Below are 21,321 nucleotides of genomic sequence, written 5' to 3' on the forward strand. Positions count from 1 at the left end.
TAGAATAGGTTGATGTCGGAAGTTTTTAAGGCCAGACCATATTGGGGTGGTACAGAGCTGCACTAATCCAGAGCTCACTACTGCAAAAATTTATATCTTAAAAAAAAAACAACCCTCAGCAATAAAAATGATATTACTGACAGAGAGTCATGAAATAAAGAATGATCAAATAATTCCAAGCCTCATCATCAATTAAACTGTAAAGTTAGCCACAGTGGTTCATTTCAGGGCACCTGCATGCATTTAATTGAGTGACTGTTTTAATTTTTTATTGTTTAAAACCACTTAGCCACTTATTAAAAGCCTATGCTTGCTTTGTAGCTTGTGTATAAATCTCCTCACTGACCTGCACTGTAAGTTGCATATTTCTTCAAGATACATAGACTCTGTGAGAGTAAAAATCCCAAGTATTAAGCTACGAAGTTGCCCTTCTGTTTTCAACAGAATTGCACTCAAGGACTGAGGATTCAGCTCTATAGCTATTCACCTTCAGGAGAAAAGCTCTGTTTCTACTGTACAATCCTGACTAGAATGTCTTTCAGAAAACCAATAGAGGGCCCTGATCCTGCATTCTCTGCACATCCATGGAAGTCAAAGGGTGCTTTGGATGTACAAAGAATGCAGAATTAGGCCCTAAATCTTCCAGTAAAGAATTTTTAATTGTGTATGCCCGAAGAAAGTGCACCGCTCTGTTTCACACTACTTTAATGAGCTTGTTTTTCTTTAAGGCATTTCTATGCTCTAATGCATCTCATAAATACAGCTTCACATGAAATAATGCAGTTAGAGATCAGGATCATTTTCAAAATCAGCTGAGCATGGGTAGAGCCTCCTCTTGCATCAAACTTCCTGAAAGCCTGGACTACTGGGTAAAACAATACATACCGGTACTGCTAGCTTACCTATTTATTTATCATTATTGATAATAAGCAAGTTTATTACAGTAATGCCAGGGATCCACCAAGATCAGGGCCTGCCCCAAAGAGTTTACAATCAAATTAGGCAAGACAGACAAAGGATAGGGAAACGGGTTATATGGAATTGTTTGTATGTTGTACCATTAATGGTCTATCTTCGGTTATTATTGCTATTATCCGAAAAGAGCTATAGTTATATTTCAGTTTGAGACAGTTGAAAACTGGGCAGTCCAGAGAAGAAACACTTGGAAGAGAAGTTCTCAATAAGACCCAGATTCAGCAACGCACTTAAATACATGAACTGGAGCTTATGTCTAGATTCCTATGTAATGCTGACCACACATAACAGAGTTAAATGCATGGTCAGAATCAGTTACTGCTTGTGTCAGGACATGATACGGGAAAGCTAAAGCAAAGGGAGATGTATGCAAAGCTCATTTGCACACTTATATCACGAATACTCTTCTACCTCATCGCAACCTCATCAATTTTAAGTAGGGAGCGTGGGCCAGATTCTGACACCATTTACACTAGGGTGAATCTGGAATAACTTTACTGGCTTCAGCAGAGAAACTTCAGATTTACACAAATGTAAAGGAGGTCAAAATTTAGCTCTGCGTTTTTAAGGTCCAGTCTGATTTAACTCCCTCGGAGGCAGTACTGCCAAGCCCAACTATTCAAAAATCATGAGCCAGACTCCAAAATGTCATGAGATTGCCTTAAAAATCATGAGATTTTTAAAAATAATAAATGTTGGAATCTTTTCCTTTGCCTTCTGGTTTCTGAGATTTTAGGGTGAACTCGGGTCACGTTTTCTAACTAATAGCAGCAGCCATAAGAGCGAGAAACCATTTTTTAAAGCCAAAGCTGAGAATCTCCTGTAATTTTAGGACTCCAGCACTGAGGCTTTAAGAAAAACACCAAATATTGTGAGACTGACAATAAAATCACAAGAGTTAGCCACCCTGCAACTGCAAATCCCATAGGGCTAAACCCCCAAATCTAACTCAATTCCATATCCTTTCCAACAGCTGACTCTCCTGGGAATCAGATGTCACCCCTTGTTGGCCACGGGATCCCTGTAATGTTTTGCCACTCCAACAAGCAGCAAAGGTGTGGAACGTTCCTTTACTCACCTCTATCCTGACCCCCGCAACAAAACAGCATACCACCAATTAAATGGCTGCTGGGATCTGTTCCTTAAAGGGACGGGCGAAAAAAGCATTAGTTCACAAACAACCGAGGGCCTAGATTTCTAGTCTTTCTGTTGGCAAAAATCCCACTGGATTTCAATGGCTATTTTGCCAGTGTAAGGGCTATATTCAGACCTAATTATGGGGCTTTCCTTGGCGCACAGGAGGGTGGGGTGTGCCAGGGAGCCAATTCCATCTGCCTGATTCTCAGTCCTAATGATACTCAGAGCTGTCAACTGGTGTCCTTAATGGATCGTTATAGTGGAACAGATCTCTGTTACACCCCATATTTTATCTGATATGTGCTGTATACTTGGGAAGGAGGCAGACACAGTTGCAGGGGCTTAACCCAGCTCAGATTCACCAGCAGGGAGTTCCCTTATGCCAGGGAAATTCTCTGCTGCCAATTTGCAGTCCTTTTATGCCACTTGAGTGGTGCAATTGGGCTGGATCTCAGAAAAGAATCTGGACCCACAGCTGATGACTATAGCGAAAGAGAAACAACCAAATTATAATAAAATGATGGCAAAAGTAGGTTGAAATGCTAATCCCTAAAGTTATGAAATCCCCACTAGAGTCAAAGCAAATCCCTGGTGTTCGATACAAGGCTAATTGTCCACATTAGATCTTTCAATGCAATTACCAGAGTTAATGTTTACTGAGACAAATTTCAGAAGGATGCTATGTAACATTTTCTGAACTGAAGAGTTTGGGTGCAATACTAAGGCTAAGCAGAAAATCTCTAGCACAGAAGAAAATACAATTTCAACTACAACTGAGGCATGCTCATTGGATATTTTAAAGTCTATTCACGCTATATACAAGAAACCAGACCTTAGGAAAGAACAATCTGGATTTTGCAGGTGCAGGTGGTGGTTGATTTCCAACTGCTATTCATTAGATCTTGTTTTATTAGAGCCATAAAAGAAATGAGTCAACAGCTTAGTCACATCAGACAGGATATGCTTCAAGCACAGCTAGACTTAAAGAATAAAGTTAAACACGGAAAAATGAAAAGTAACTGAGAAAAATCTTAATAATTTATTCTCTTAAAATATTGAGGGACAACAATGGGCCAGTCTAACAATAGCACTACATGCTGCTATTCTGCGGGGGAGGGGAGGATAGAGTCTGAGATTAAATTAATAAAATTGGGCACATTTATTATAAAGCAGAGATATCAAACTATCCTGATGTGAAGGAAAGATACAAATAAAAGTAAGAGGCCAATATGGCTCCACCAAGAGTTCTTTAATGATCTGAAAAATCAAAAGGGAATCCTACAAAAAGTGGAAACATGAACAAATTGCTAAGGAGGAGTACAAACGAATAGCACAAGCATGTAGGGACAAAATCAGATAGGCTAAGGCACAAAATGAGTTAAACCTAGCAAGGGCCATAAAATGGAATAAGAAGAGGTTCTATAAATACATTAGAAGCAAGAGAAAGATGAAGGAAAATGTAGCTCTTGTACTTAGCAGGTAAGGAGAGCTAGTAATGGACAACATCAAGAAGGCTGGAATGTTTAATGCCTCTTTTACTTCAGTTTTCACTAAAGAGGTAAATTGTGATTAGATACTCAACATCATTAATATTAACAACAAGGGGGAAGGAACACAAGCCAAAATAGGGAAAGAACAGGTTAAAGAATATTTTGATGTTAGATGTATTCAAGCCAGCAGGGCCTGATGAAATTCATCCTAAGGTATTTAGCTGATGCAATCTTGGAACCATTAATAATTATCTTTGAGAACTCCAGGAGGAAGGGTAAAGTCCCAGAGGACTGGAAAAGAGCAAACATAGTACCCATCTTTACAAAAGGGACTAAGAGGACCTGGGGGATTATAAACCTGGCAGCCTAACTTCAATACCTGGAAAGATAATGGAACAAATTATTAAAGAATTAATTTGTAAGCATCTGGATAACGAGGTTATAAGTAATAATCAGCATTAATTTGTCAAGAACAAATCAAGCCAAACCAACCTAATTTCCTTCTTTGACAGGGTTACTGGCCTAATGGATGGGGGAAGCTGTAGACATGATGTGCCTTGATTTTGCTGAGGCTTTTGACACAGTCCTATGTGACATTCTCATAAGAAAAACTAGGGAAATGTGGTCTAGATGAATTTACTATAAGGTGGGTGCACAACATGTTGAAAGACTGAACTCAAAGATAGTTATCAATGGGTCAGTATCAAACTGGGGGGACAGTATCTAGTGGGCTCCTGCAAGGGTCTGTCCTGGGTCTGGTACTATTCAATATCTTCATCAGTGACTTGGATAATAGAGTGGAAAATGTGCTTATAAGATTTGTGGATAACTCCAAGCTAGGAGGGGTCGCTACTAACACTTGGGAGGACAGGATTAGAATTCAAAACCACCTTGACAAATTGGATAATGGGTCTAAAATGAACAAGATGAAATTCAGTACAAACAAGTCCAAAGTACTATCCTTATGAATTAAAAATCAAATGCTCAACTACAAAATGGAGAATAACTGGCTAGGCAGTAGTACCGCTGAAAAGGATCTGGAGGTTATAGTGCATCAGAAACTGAATATGAGGCAATAATGTGATGCAGTTGCAAAAAAGGTTAATATCATTCAGGCGCATATTAACAGAACTGTCATCTGTAAGACATAGGAAGTAACTGTCCCTCTCTACTAGCACTGGTGAGGCCTCAACTGAGTACTGTGTCCAGTTCTGAGCAGCACACATTAAGAAGGATGTGGGGAAATTAGATAAAGTTCAGAAGAGAGAAACAAAAATGACATAAAGTTTAGAAAACATGACCTATGAAGAAAGGCTAAGAAAACTGGGCACATTTACTCTGGAGAAAAGAAGACTGAGTGGGGACCTGATAACAGTCTTCAAATATGTTAAGGGTTGTTACAAAGAGGGTGATGATTGATTATTCTCCATGTCCACTGAAGGACAAGAAGTAATTGAGTCACTCTGCAACAAGGGAGATTTAGGTTGGATATTAGGAAAAACTTTCTGAACTGTAAAGATTGTTGAGCACTGGATTAGGCTTCCTATGGAGATTGTGGAATCCCCATCACTGGATGCTTTTAAGAACAGGTGAGACAAACACCTGTCTGGGATGGTCTAGGTATACTTGCCCTGGTTCAGTGCAGGAGACTGAATTAGAGACCTACTGAGGTGTGTGTTCCAGCCCTACATTTCTATGATTCTATGTTATTCTGGGCATTTATAGAGTATCACCATCAACATGTATTTTAGGTTCAAAAAGTACTAACTGTCATCTTCCTGCAAAAGAGGGACAAATCACAGACTCACAAATCACAGATTCTTCTCTTACACCAGTGTAAAAGCTGGTATAAGTAAATCCATTGGACCTTCAGTTGTTGTAAATAGGCATTGCTTTATTGATGACACTGAAGTGATGCCAATTTATAGCAGCTGAGTATCTGGCCAATTGATTTCAATGGAGCTACTCCTGATTTACTCCAGTGTAAAACGAGAGAGAATCAGGCCCATAAATTCCCTGTGATTAACATTCCAAGATGTATGTGGAGGGACCACTAAAACTCAGAGTGGTCTGTGGAAGAGATTATTGGGCACATCAAGAATAGACCCTTTTTTATTTGTTGAGATCAACCCAATAAGTATAAATTATCTCCTCAGCAAAAAAAAATTTTTTTAAATGAAGCACTATGATGGGAAGACAGCAAGGCAGGAAATCCTTGTGAATCAGGAGTCATGGGAAGTTAAGAAACTACCAGGCTAGATATAAGGCTTTTACAAAGAAAACTTCAGATTTACCCAACTCCAGCTCTGGCTCTTTAGAGAGTTATAGAGTGAGCTTTTAGAACTGGTAATTTCATTTCCATGTGTGCAAGTTTAAGCCTGAATACCAAAGAAGTTAAACAACATGACATGCTCTAGTGAAATATTAACTAGACGGACATGATCACAAGTGCCCCTATATTTGATTACACAAATGAAGATTTTCTATTGTGAAAAAAATGGGAATTGGGTCACCTGCATTATCTCAAAAATAAAATATTGAAAAGCATCTTTAAATTGTAGAATAATGAATTTTCAACCTCATGGCACCCGTGATCTATCAGCCTGGCTTCCATTAGGCTGGTGATTAATATGCCAAGACTGTCCATTTTGTGTGAGACAGTGACCTGATTATCACGACTGTAAAGAGTTGCAACATTCCAGGTTGCAATTTTGATGGACTGGCAGAGATCCCAGCTATGATTGAATACATTGTCACGATATACTGCAGACGCACGACATCAGAGGACGCCTGTCCCCAGGGGGGCTTTGGTGTGAACCCATCACATTTGTGCCAGGGGAAGACGGCACTGGCAGGACATCGGCAGCTGAGAGTAGGGCAGGGGCTTTAACTCCTGGTGCTGAGCACTGTTATTCATGTTGATCAAAAGCAAGAGCGAATGGTTGTCCCAAGGAATACCTCGTCCCACTGGGATGAGATAGAGGTGCAGTAATGCAAACCTTTTCCTGGTCTACCAGTGCTCTGCGACCCAAGCTGTTGAGTCTTTCTTAGCAACTTCCTTCACCTCCAGTAGCTAGGCACAGCTGCTGCCCTGTGTCTCTGTCATTTGTGTTAGCCATCATTTTCAGATTCTCTGACCTGTCCGCCTCGCACAATGACCAATGCACTATTTCAGACCAGCCTTCATCGCCGACGGCAAGCTCCAACGAGCAATCCCCTACTTCAGATGTCACACCACTCCATCACAATGAGGTACAGGTCAGACTCTGGAGGGACAGTTCTTCTAGTACAGAGCCCCAACAGGTTTTGCGAGGCACTCCAGCAAATGGAGTCATGGGCCGAGGTCGGCCTCCATGTTTCGTGGTCAAAGACAAAGCTGCAAAACCACCCGCGACTCCAGTCTTTTTGAATAATGAAACCGTTGAATCAGTCTCTAGCTTTTGCTATTTGGGTTCTATACTCACCAGTTCCTCCAACTCTCCTATGGAGGTTCTTCGCCAGATTGGTATTGGAGCGTCTACCATGGGTCGTTTACAATGAATATGGAATCAACATCTTCTCAGCATGGCCACCAAGTTCAGACTCTATTCGAGCGGTATCCTCTCTGTACTTCTGTATGGTTGCAAAACGTGGACACTATTCTGCTCAGATTGGGCAAAGCTGGAGCCTTTTCACACAAAATGCCAATGTCCTATATTGGGCATAAAGTGGAACGATTTAATGCATAATGCAGATGTTTACGATTGCTCCAGTAGTCTGTAGACTACTAGGGCCATTGTCCACAGCCAGCATCTCACGCTTTTCGGACGTCGCCAGAATGCCACAAGACGTTCCAGTGAATGCCATTCTCCAGGTGGCTTGTAACATCCAGAATAAAATCCCACCAACCAAGGGCTGGAGGCGGCCCAGAGGCAGATCCCCTATTACATGGTGCAACAAGTCTGTTCTGAGGTTGGACTTTCAGCCCATCAAGCCTTTGCAGCTGCACAGGAACAGGCCCAATGGCAAACGATCGCTACGGCCGACCATTCAGCTAAACGTGGTAGAAGATCTTTAAAGTGTAGAAAGGGCGACTGTTTTCCTGTTAACTGGGGTGGGAGCAGGGAACCTGTGTTTTACTCTTGACTCAGACACGGAGGCTATGTCTACATTGCAATCAGGGGGTGTGACTGCAGCTAGCTAGATTAAAGCAAGCTTGGGTACCAGAGCAGCGAAGCTTCACTGGCATGGGCTTCAGCGCAGGCTGCACAAGGCCACCTAGAACCCTGGGTAATTGCTCAGGTGGCTAGCCCACACTGGAGCCAATGCTGCCAGTGCTTCACTGCTCCAGTACTCGATCTAGCTAGATTAAAGCCAGCTCAGTACATCTACATGAGCTGTAATCACCCTCCAGCATTGCAGTATAGACATACCCTGACTCACTAGGGGAAATTCACTTCTCTGCAGAGGGCCAGCACCAGACCTATACGTCACTTGATAGACTTGGGGCAAATAATAGGTCTCTGTCTCCCCAAATAATGATACTTATCTCTCCTTTGAGATCTATGGATGAAATGCACTAGGTACAGTGTATGCAAACTATTATTATCTGTAAAAGTGAATCTGCCACCAGAAGGCAGTATGAAACAGTGGGGTTTTTTTTAAAGAAATGAGTTAAATGGATGACACTACAAAACAATTTGAATTAAAAAATAAATATTCACCATGGGCCTGGGTCAAACACTGCCAGTTTGACACCAGTGAGAGTCCATGGAAGTCCATGAAGTTGCACTGGTGTCAAACTGGAATAATTCAGTGTTGAGCCAGCCCCTTACTCTGGGAATCCAGCAATGAATATATTTATCAGGCAGATAAACAAGGATTTAGGAGGGAAATCATAGTTTTAATATAAGTACAATAAAACAACAACAAAAAAGAGGAGGTTCAACGAACATGGCTGGGAACATGAGACCTCACCAACCCTCCAACAGAAAAAATACCCTCCTGGGATACCCATCACATGTATCTAACTGCTGTGTCTATCACATCATCCATCTCTTTTGTGGGATGGCAGCCTCCCTGGAAAAAGCCAGAGATCCACAAGAAGCACAGTTTAAAGGTGTGGGGGAGTCAGGGCCCTGCACCCCTCTTCCTGGGATTCACCGTGACTCTCAGCCAGCCAGTAAAACGGAAGGTTTATTGGACAATAGGAACGCAGTCTAAAACAGAGCTTGTAGGTGAAACCAGGACCTCTCAGTCAAGTCCTTCTGGGGGGCAGGGAGCTTAGACCCCAGCCTTGAGGTTCCCTGCGTTCCCCCACCCAGCACAAAACTGAAAACCAAAACCCCTCCAGCAGCTCTCTTCCCCCTCCCCCCAGCTCCTCCTCTCCTTTGTCCAATCTCCTGGCCAGAAGGTGTCACTTCTCCCAACCCCCCTCCTGGCTCAGGTTACAGCTCAGGTATCTTCCTTCAAGGGAAGTCCCCCATCCCCAATTTAACTTCCCTGCAACATTCCCAGGTCAAATCCGCCCCGCTTCCTGTTGTGTCACAAAAGGCTCACTCCAGTCACAAGGTCAGAGGGAATGACCCTCCCGACCCAACAAAATGACTTTGGGGCAGCCAAGCTACCACTGATCCTCCTATTGTGGCTGTTCATTTCAGACTCCTCCATGAGGAACACCACAATCAACCTGAATCCCTTTTTGCATTTGAATATTGCTCTGTGTCTGTGGGGAAAATGTTGCTTAACTTTTCTAGTCCCTCCCTGCCACCAGTGTGGCCCCTCCGAACATACAGCCCCATCACCCCCTGGAGAAGGTCTTCAGTGGGCTCAGAGGAGATGGGGGATCATGCAGCAGAACAACATAGTAGAGCTGCATTGTCATCCTTACAGTACAGTTACAGAAACAGCAGAGACATAAGATTCATTTTAGAACATCCGCAGCTTTTAGCACGCCCTGGTTTATATGTTCACAGCTCAAATTTGTAGTAGAATATGGCTGACAGACAGAACACACTAATTACAGATTTACATGAAGAGGAAGATTTAAAAGCTAATAGGACATTATTAGAATAATGATTCTTAAGACGTTCTTCCAGCTGAACATCTGCCATTGCTAATTAAAAACAAGTTAGAGTCAACCTCTTTAAAGAGAAATCAATATTTACAGAAACTGGATACTGGTATGGTGCCGACCCACATGAACCGTTCCACAGGCCCTCCTGAATCAAATAAAGCGTTTTCAAAAAGCAAGTATTATACACACTATTAAACTGATGCTAATCAATGCAAAAATTGCATTTGTAAAACAGGATAGGTGACTTGACTCATGTACAGCTCATTTCATTAGTCAGATGCCTAGCAGTTTCAAATGATCAGCTAGATAAAATGATACATTCTACCAGCTTTTTTGAGATTGGGGTGTGATTTTTCTAACGCAGGTTTAAAGCTACATTTTAAGTGGAACATGCTGATGAAAATAACCTTCCCCTAGTCTCTATCTTTTCCGACTGCTTCCCTGAAGACTTGATTGCAATTTACCAGAAAGTCACTCTGAGTGCACAGAATCTGCAGTGACCTAACTGCCAGTGAATGCCCAAGTTAGATTAAATCCTGAAAACTGACAATACACAATTACAGCGATAAAACAATTAGGCACAAAATTACAAAAGCAAATGGTTTTGAAATCCATCAACTAGCAGCTCCCTCAAACCTAAAAGAAAACAAGTGCTCAGTTCCATCTATCATGACATATACCCCATTGTCACAAACAAAACAGAATCCTGCAGATGGTGACATATTTCAGCAGCTAATACAAGGCTCACTTTCATATTCACCATCAATATCATACAAGAGAAGAAGAGCCCCCAAAATATTTTCATTCACTCTTTTAAAGGCTAGAAGATGCTATAGCTTAACAGATCCTTCTCTCCTCAGAGAACTCAGTTTTTGCCCATATTCCCCGAGCCCCTGATGCAATGCCCATGGAAGTCAATGTAAAGCCTCCCAATAACTTTAAGCTTTAGATCTGGCCTTTCATAATTTTCAGATTTCTATAGTGTCACCCTTGTTATTCAATATTTATGTGAGGCAGCTGGGGGAGACAGGGAGATATTGTCTGGTCTGCAGCATCATCAATAGGTAGAAGCCACTCATAACTATGATTTCTTTTCCTCACACCTGAACCATGTTGTACCTCTGCTTTCCCATTGCCACGCCAAGATGGTGACTTGGATGAGGAAAATTTGCAGAAGCTCAATCTGAGTAAAATGGAGGATATGCTGGCAACTTCAGGGAAACCCCTAGAGGAAATACCTGCTTCCCCATGTTTGAAAAAGGTACATTGCCATAAAAACATTAGAACCCGGGGGGAACTTTTGTATTCCTGGCTGCCTTAGGAACCCACCCACCCCCACCTCAAATTGTCATCAGCTGGTACTTTCCCAACAAAAGTCCCTTAATTAGATAGCTGAGGGTGCCTGGACACCATAGCCTCTGGAATTTAGTTCCACCATTGGTCCAAAAAAGCCCGTGCTTGTTAACCTTCAGGACTCAGAGCAAGGCTCTCTATTAACTTCAGGCCTGATGTTAGACACACTGATCTCCTACAGCAGTTACTGATTTCCACTGGATTTGTGGGTGCTCATTACTTATGAAAATCAGGTACAACATGCTGACATTGAGGCACCCAAAACCAGTGGACACTCTTGAAAATGTTGGCCTCTTTGTCAGGTATCTGGAAGAAAAACTGTGTATCAGTGGAAGCGTTCTAGTATTCCTAGGCCAAAAACTGTTAAATGTGAGTTAAGGTTAAGAATATGGATCAGTAACTTGAGTGCTAAATCCTATTATTATTTGTCAGGTAGTGAAGAGCAGTAGTGGAGGAGAGAAGAGTCAGTAGCAGTCCCCGGCTTTTAAAGCAGTGCTGAAGGTCTGCAGGGACCACTATTGAACACGGTATGACCTTACATCTGGAAAATCCACAGACTGTATTACTGAAGGCTGCAGTTTAGTGTATGTTTTTACCATGGTGTTGTGGGAGCAATAAAGAGCAAAAGCAAGAAATAAAGAGCCTCCGGGTGATGACGTAAAATTAAATCATGACTTTTTCTTTCAAGTTCAAGGTAGGAAAATCACTACCATACGTCCTTGTCTACACTGTGCCCAATGCACCAATATTATCAAGAGCAACCACTTTTGTCACGTAATCTTACCACACTCCATATATCATCAAGTGCCCTTGTGGACTTATACAAGTCAGACAAACCATGAGACCCTTTTTAAAAGAATGTTGGCATCAAATTCTGCCTTAGATATATGCATCCCTAGACAATCACAGTATGACCAACAGGGAAACCAAATCTTTCCTGCAAGGCAATAGCTGACTGTAGGAGGAACAGTTGTCAGCCTCTAGGAAAGAGTAAATAATTCTTCATTCAAAACTGCAGGGATTTTACAGACTTGACTGAAGTAATTGGGTGAAAATAAAATGTGAGATGCCTGCAACAAAATTATCTGCAGTTGCTTAAGTGGCAAATCCTGCTCTCCTCACTCATCCATTGGCGCCAATGAGATTGCTACTATGAGTAAGACAGGCAGAATGCAGCTCTACTATTTACTGGAGACAGGGCTGGCTCCAGCTTTATTGCCACCCCAAGTGGCGAAGCGGGGAAAAAAAAAATAAAGCCAATCGGCGGCACTTCAGCGGCAGCTAGATCGCACTGCTTCTTTCTTTGGTGGCAATTCGGCGATGGGTCCTTCGCTCCCTCTCTTCCTCTTCGGCGGCACTTCGGCGGCAGCTCAAAGAGGAAGAGAGGGACTGAGGGACCCACCGCCGAATTGCCGCCAAAGACCCGAATGTGCCTTCCTCAGCTGGTGCCTGGAGCCGGCCCTGTCTGGAGACATGGGTCGTTGTTTGACTGTTGTATATGGTCAGCTACTCTGACATTGCACCATTTTCCTGGCGATATTGACAAATTCAATTTTAACTTTTTTTACCCTCTCCTTCTGATTTCCAACTTGGTCTATCCTTTCCTCCTGCTGAAGACAGAGATAGATGACCTCTGGAATAAACATAAGGCGATCAGACCATAGCTGTCTGTAAAGTGACCTGAATTCAATCAAAAATATTTCTGGTCTCATGGCTTATATACATTACTGGTCTTGCTGCACTTCCGCTAGGCAACTGCTTGTTCTGCCTGCAATGGATGCTTAGACAGATGTTTAGTACTACCTGAAAATGACTAGCTGGGGATACACAGAGTCTGCATTATTTGGTTTCTGATTGCACCAAATTCCCCTGTTGTTGGTTTCCTGTTGCACTCCTTGTATAATACAGAGAAATTCTGGCTAAATTGGGCCTGAGTCTGTTCTCACGTGTAAATCAGGAGTAATATCAGCAAACTCAGTGGAACTGCACCAATGTGAAACGGTTTCAAATGAAATCAGAATCACCCCCATTGTGTTTCGAGCAAGCACCATTTTTTCTGTCAACAGCTACCAAAAAAGAAACGGTGGATCCATATTGGGAATGTGCTTCAGTATCAAGAGTCAGACTTTTCTTCCATAAAACTGTAGAAAATACTTTTTTACAACCAGGGGTTGGGAGGGGGAGAGCCAGATGGACTCTGTATTTTTATTAGGTTAAAATACCCATCCTCTAAAAGATTTCTTGATTGTGTATGCTGAGAAGTGAGGAGAGAGAGAAGGAATTTATAGGTATTTTGCTCCAGATTTTTGTTTTATTATGGTAACCATTTAATTCTAGCTAAATGTATTAAAGACCACAAAAGGAAACTGGGCAGTCAGGGCCTTTTATTAAGTTAATTAACATGGAGCGTAACACCTTATTTTAAATGGAAAAAGGATCTTATTCTCTCCAGGCCAGATCCTCAGCTGGTATAAGGGTCTGATTCTGTGCCCATTTAAGTCAATCGGGGCTTTAGTATTGATTTAAATGTGTGCAAGATCAGACCTAAAATCAGCATAGTCCATTGATTTCAATAGAGCTATGCCATTTTACACCAGCGGAGAATCTGGGCCTGCATACTGAAAATTAAGCTATTACTGGGATACATACTTTCAATTCCAGTATGCCCCCAGAACTAAATGATTCACACGCTTGGTGGAGAAGCTGCCTACAGCACTCAAGCTTTTGCAGCTGCTAAGATCATATCTGCGCATGTTAGTGACAAACACCCAAATGGCAGAGTCAAAGCTGCTGACAAGACCCTCTCTATAGAAGTGTCATTGCCAGTAGATGACCACTACCTTCATACAGAAACCATTCATGGGGCACATTGATTTCACTTACTTCTTTACTGATCACCTCGCAGTAATGCAAAGAAATCAACAAGTAGAGAAAGGGCAGGATTTTACATCTTCCTAAAGTGAAGAGGAGATCTAAACCCCCCCCCCCCACACACACACACAATTATTTAAATTCATCATATTTTCTGACACACAAACAGGACTTTAAATAAAAAGACTGATCATTTTGTTAGCATGAAAAACCCTACACCAAAAATAAAGTATGTAACTTTGTAAATTGGTGCTGAGGGGGGATTGAAATGGTTGGTTAGCATGAAGTTACATGTACATTTTGCTATGTTGTTAATTGCTAGCTTTTGATTTGAAGCTTCTTTTACATTAAAGTATAGACAAGAGATTGAAGGTTTTAACTTATCAGATTGCATTCCACTGCCTTCTCTGGAGAAAGTTAGCCTATGAAACTACTTCATTTAAAAGACAGGTTATTAAAAATAACTTACTAACCTGTGAGCAATATCGAGGTTTTGCACTGTAGTCCTCAAAGGATATTGTCAAGTTAAAAATCAAATATTTCTTAAGAACAAATATCCTTATTGATGTTTATAATAAATTACTAAATTTATTAGAAGAGAAAAAATCTTGATGTTCACTGGTTGGATTTCACGTATCTCAGACAATGAAATTAAACTTGTCACAGTTTCATTTTTATTTATAGAAGTAGAATTGGTCATGAATTTTGTCAGTGGAAAATGCTGATTCATCAAAACCAAAACTTTTCGTGGAAACATATTTGTTTCAACAAAACTCTCTCTCTGGCCTAAATAATATTTAATTAGTCCTACAAAGTGGAACAGCTCCAGTAGGAGAATTGAGTAAGAGAAAGACTGATTATATAGCCTGCTAGTTAAGGCACTCACCTGGGATGTAGGTTCAAGTCCGCACTCTCAATTAGGCAAAGCAGGGACTTGCATTTAGGTCTCCCACATTGCAGGTGAGTGTCCTAACCACTAGACATGCTCTTCCTCTCCCCATGAAAACTAATTTTGCAACCTCAAAATTGCTTGCAAAACAGAACTCTTGTTTTCCAGCCAATTATAGTTTCTAGGTGGTTTCACTTTTTGGCTGTATTGTACAACACAAATCCTCTTTTAATTTTTTTTAAATCAGACAAATATTTTATTATTAGACAAAAAATCCTGAGAGAAGAATTACAAAATATCTCTGTGAATTGAAACTGATGGTGTTTCCATTCATTTTGGTGTGAATGAAACATACACAGGGAAGAATTTAATCCAGATCATTTGAAATATTTGGTGTACAGTTTCATTTTAACCCTAATAATTTACGTAGGCCGAAGTCCAGCAAGGCAATTAAATCTGATTAGTTTTAAGCATATGGGCAGTCTCATTTACTTCAGTAGGGCAATTCACGTGCTTAAAGTTAAGCACTATGCTTAAGTGTTTTGCTGGATCAGGACCTTACACTACAGTATTCCCTTCATAATTGCATCTCTTCCCCTCCCTCCCCCAGAAATCTCTCACTTCTGTTGTAAACTATAATCCCCTTACACAGAGTACCTGGATGTGCTGACATGTTACAAGAACCTCACAAACCTACTCCCAGTGGTAATTGGCAGGGTCAGGTTTGTTTATCCCAGCACGCATTTTTACTGCATGTTTTCAGTGTCTCCTGAAAAATAATATTCAGAAAGTCAGGTGTGTCACCTTTCGGATAACACAAACAAAACAGGATTACACTCCCACACACACTCACACACTTGTTTTGTAACATTTCATTAAACAACAGATGTTAGGCTAAATCTCATGTTTGGAGGTTTATCACATCTGTTTTCGGTTCCCATGGAAAGTGTTCTTGAAATGCTTCTCAAATGAAGTACAAGCCATTTTTTCAATTGGAACCAAGAAGATACGTCAGAAATAAGGAATCAGAAAAGAATCAAGCATTAAATTTTAACCAAAACAATGCATTTAAAAGCTTTGAGCTAGATCTTCAGTTAGTGTAAGTTGCAACATTATAATCTTCATAATGTTTCCAAAGAGAAGGCAACAACAATAACAACAACAACAACATAACCCCCAAAACCTAGTCTGAGCCACATGAACCATTCCTGGTCCAATTGTGAACACGCACTGCACAAGCTGGGAGAGCCATGACAAACAGGCCTCCGTGTCAGCAGCCTTCCCTCATCGCCAGCCAGTAGCATGGCCCCAGTTCCACACATTAAAAAGAACTAAATCTTGCCTCTGCTCTCTTTAAACATGGAACTTGACCATTCAGAGGCCTTAACAGGAGCTTCAGTAAAGAACTTTTAAAAGCCTGTCTTCTTGTGAATGATTTTTACAATAACACAAGGAAAGCCCCTTTTTCCTAGCTGGTAAAACCTGCCTTAAAGGACCAAGAGAAATCTGCGTGACATAGGTGGCCTTTTTATACAGGTGAAGTAGAAATGCACTCCGTGGTTTGGGGGTAACTGAGGGGGAAGGCCTCTTCAGATGAGAGACTGCCTAACAAGAGTGTACAGGTTTCACTGCAGAGAGACGATATCCAACAGTCTGATAAAAGGAAGGAAAATATAATCTAAGAAAGGTCAGATTTGCAGCTGTCATCTTCTGTGCAGCTCATCTGAGCTGGATCCCTCTGGCTGCTCTTTTATGTTCGTAGGCAGCTGTTTTTCCATCAGACTGTATTTCTGTTCTCCTACCTCCAGGCCACCTGCCTCTCACAATTGCTAGCCTCCTTTTCTCTTTGCCACAAGATCTGTCTTCATCTGTCAGACTCTTCCTCCTGCTCTCAATATTCTCTCTGCCTCTCACATCTATCCAGAGGATTAGTCTTCCAGTCACACCCCCTCCCTTACAATCTCCTTACTCATGCCACTGCCTGTTTAGCTCTTGCTAGCTTCAAAGACTCAGTTGCTCTTTCCTCTTGATGCCGTCATTGCTTTCACTCTACATCCTGATTGGCTGAAGGAACGTGTGACTAAATTGTTATTGAAATCTTCACTCCCACCCAAGACTGGTGGTTGTCAACTGAAGGGTAAGGCTCAGTTCTTTTGAAAAACTGAAACCTCACCAATCTCCAGTGGCTTTGGAATTTTAAAAGCTAAGTCCATCGATCTCTTATTTAACATGTCATATAAAGAACAAAACGTCCTTTGGGAAAGATCAATAAATGTCATTCAACGTCTGAGCACGTGGCTGTTTATAAGCAATAATTGTATGATTCTAGATGCAGCAAGCACCATGAGATCAACTCCAAAGGCATTGGACTATAGCCTGAAGTGAAGGGATGCAATACTGATAAAGGCTCCTCTGATCGTAGGCTTTCTGATCCACTCAGATGCTGTCCCTTTGGGAACAGACTGTGAAGTTGTAAGGGAATAAATAAACATCCTCCATCACAGAGAGACACATGGTTGTTTTCGAGTATTGCCAATGTGTATCATGAGGACATATGTTCATCTCCAGATTGTGCTATGAGGCATCTGTAAGACTAAGACAAATAAAGCAGTGTCAAGGTGAGGTAACAACCCTCCTTTAGTTTGTGCCAAAAAGTAGGTTTGAAAACAAAAATCTCAGATTACTCTTGTACACAGTGAAGGTAAGAATAAACTTTACACTTAGGCAGGGCCTTTCATCCTGATATATCCCAAAGCATTTAATGTTCTGTACTTGACTTCAGTGGAGCGGTCTCAATTTACACCAGTTGAGAGCCTGTCCCATTATATCTAGGGTGCTCTTTGCCCACCATAAAACGCAGCTGCCTCTGTGGTGAAATGAGGCAATGAACAGAGCACAGCAACAGTGGCCAAGCACTGAGTCAGAGGGAACAATTCTGTGTGCAAATTCAGGCTGTTGATGGACCTGATGGCTGCTGCACTGCTATGAGCTGGTGAGGAATTCCATATAGATTTTTATACCACACTCAACACTGTAGTATCAGGGCACCTCTCTGAGGAAGGGGCAGAATTCTGGGAACCCATAGAGGGAGCCATGTGAACTGTTCAGGGACTTCTTGTCCCATAGCATTTGGAGCACATTTGTAGATGGGGAAGGGTAGGCCGGGGAAAGGCCAGTGGAACTGACGCGATGCAGTTATTCTGATTACTCCGCCCATACAGACTCTATTACAGCTTTAAGGCTGTAGCAGCGGCCATGGGAGAGGTGTAGGGATAGCAGATGATTATTTCCTCTTCTGTCCTCCCACAGCTCTCCCTAGAACACAGCCATCTATTAGGCTTGTGCACTGGGACTGCATTAGTTCCAAAGAAACTAATGCAAGCATCACTATAGTCTCTCAAGGGAAGCCCCATTATTTAGAACATTTAAAAGTAGGCTAGACAAAACAATGGAAATGAGCAATAGGAAACTGAAGGACACACAAGTTTTCTCAGCCTCTTGATTCTATGGATCTCACACTTGTAAATTAAAAGTCAATGGAGTTAGATAAGTGTCAACACAGTGGGTACGTCTACACTTACCGGAGGGTCCGGCGGCAGGCAATTGATGTTCTGGGATTGATTTATCGCGTCTGGTTTAGACTCGATAAATCGATCCCGGATCGATCCCGGAAGTGCTCGCCGTCGACGCCGGTACTCCAGCTCGCCGAGAGGAGTACGCGGCATCGACGGGGGAGCCTTCCTGCCGCGTCTGGACCCGCGGTAAGTTCGGACTAAGGTACTTCGAATTCAGCTACGTTATTAACGTAGCTGAATTTGCGTACCTTAGTCCGAAGTGGGGGGGTAGTGTGGACCAGGCCAGTGTGTCAGGCTCTATGACTCTACCACTGCAGCATTGCCAAGACACTGCGCCTTTGTCATCTCCTTTTGTATGTTTCTTTGCAGATAAACCTAGATTATATTTGAAATGGTGAGTCATACTTTTCAGTCCCTTTTGATGTATTATTCCTACAGGGAAGATTCCAGGAACCACCTCTTCTCTTTCTGCACCTAATGAGAGATATGTCTCCTCATTAGTCCTATTGCTGTAGCGCAAGAAGAAAATTAGACTATAAAAAAATTCAAATGCAAGATGTGGAAAAACAAGGCAGAGATGTATCAACAAGGCTGTGGATTTTATGTCCTCATACATTACACTATTTTTTGTGTGTACTTTTGATGGCATTTGGGCGAGCCATTTCCAAAGGTCCCTTTTTAAAGGGACACAATTTAAAAATTGTACTGGAAAATGTTACCCTACTTTCATTTAAAATTACATTTAGGATGACACTAGCTGAAAGAGTATATTGGAGGAAAGAGTCCCTCTGTTTTTTCCAGTTTGTTTAATTTGTGACACTTGACAGAACTGTGTGGGTGTGTAGTCAGAGGGGTCCCAGTCCATTAAAAACTTAAGCACATGAGTATATATACACACATGAGCAATCCCATTGAAATTACTAAAACTAGTCACAGCTGTAAAGTAACTCACATGTGTAAGTGAGTTAGGACCAGGGCAATTGCCCCTTGCTGTTTGTGCTATCAAGCAGAAGTAAATTAAAGCACATTTTAAAAAAACGGATGGAACCATCATGATATGCATGTCTTTAGTGAATAACCACAAGATCTTACTATTGCCCTACCCCTCCTCTCCCCAACTATAGTTTATTTCCTTCACTATCTTATATCTAAATCTACATTATCGGGTCTTTTGGGCAGACTGTATCTTTGGTTCTGTAAATCACCCAGCATACTTCTGTGCACCTACTAATAACAATACTATTTCATTCATTTAGCCATGGTATAAGCCTACATTAGGTATGCTTTAGAATTCAGTGTGAAAATGTTAGCTGCCACACTGGGGCAATCACCAAAACACAGCTTTTGTTTACACAGTTACAATCTGATTCTGTGAGATGCTCAGCATGTAGGACAAGCAATGCTTCTGAATGGTCTTTCAGGCCCAGAACCCTCAAAGCACAGGCTTAATTTTATCCATCGGAGTAGTCCTATCGACTTCAACAGGAATATTCATATGCTTTATACTGAGCATGTTCTTAGGCCTGATCCAATGCCCGTTGAAATCTATGGAATTCTTTCCATTGACTTTGATGGGCAGTAGATTGAGCCCTAAATGCTTTGGTGGATCAAGGCCTCATTCTCTGCATGAAGAAAGAATGCCATACAATCAGGTAACCATCTTACTTAACCTCTATCTCCATAAATGCCCCAGTATACCATCATCTGACCTACTCACATATAGCCATACCTAGCTTTTCCACAACGCATTGAACTCCACCTAGCTTATCTATTAAAAATATGGCTAAATGCTTTCCTAATTAAACATACCATGTACTATTCATTGTCCTGTATATAGAGAAAGCCAAGTGTGGTATCAACTGAGCACACAACATAAGGGGATTGGTACAGTTAATTTTTCAAGTGCTTGGGATGAGCTCCACTTTGCTCTTCCACATGTGTTATGTGGCACATCCCTAACTCATAGGAGTAAATTACTTATTCCATCCCTGCCGACATATGTAGCCCATATTCCAGCAGTGTGGGGACAGTGCCGACACTATAATTAATATTGAGTTGGTGTTTCCATTTTACAGGAGTAAGCCCTGATTTTTTGCATTTATCACCTCATCCAGGGCCTGTTTCAATTCATAACTCAGGGCTGCGACTTAACAGACAGGCAGAGCAGTAGTAAATCCTGTTTGCTTTCTCTCCCCCCCCCCTTTTCTTTAAATGTAATTGACTTGTTTGGCAAGTTTGAAAACAAAAGCCTCCCCCTTCATGCCCCCTCCTATGGCAATCTGTTCCCCTTTCACTAGGAAGGCCAAGCTGGGGTCTCGTTCACATGCTGTTGGCTTTTGGAGAAGAGCTCTCCGGGATGAGTGGCAGAATATTCTCACTCTAGGACCCTGCTTCTGGGCCCAACAACTGACCCAATCCGGTGGCCTTCAAACCACAGTGCAAATAATCGCGCCAGTTTAATCGAGCTTGTAGAGGTCCAATGACTTCAATGGCTGCTGGATCAGGTCGTTGGGCTCAGCTCCTCCAAGGATTCAGGCACCTAACTCCCGTAAGAGACCCGGTCCTTGGTCACTAGCGTTGGGTCCCGGGGAGGCTCCGCTACACTGGGATGATACAACGCCTTTGTGCGGGTTTAATGTAAACCCACCAGGACGCTGCCTGATGACAAAAAAACCCATTAACCCGCAGCAGGGCCAGTGTCTGGAGCGGGTCTCCCCGCCAATGGAGGGGGGGGGCTCCCTGCAGGAAAGCGGCGCTGTTTCAACAGCCTGCCCTGACCGGGAAAGCAGCGGTCGGACTCGGGCACCCCAGCGACACCCTCCCTGCAGGCTGAGCCATGCCTCCCGCTACATGCCCGGGACCCGCCGCCAGCCCCTTGCCGGCCACCCGCTGCCGAGCTGCAGGCACGCGGCTCCCGGTGCGAGAGCAACGAGCGGGGGCTATTGTTCGCTTTTGTTTGAAGGGGGGGAGCCTGGT

This window comes from Terrapene carolina, unplaced genomic scaffold (genome assembly GCF_002925995.2).
Source record: "Terrapene carolina triunguis isolate 2854851 unplaced genomic scaffold, T_m_triunguis-2.0 Scaffold93, whole genome shotgun sequence".
In the NCBI taxonomy this organism is placed as follows: Eukaryota; Metazoa; Chordata; order Testudines; family Emydidae; genus Terrapene; species Terrapene triunguis.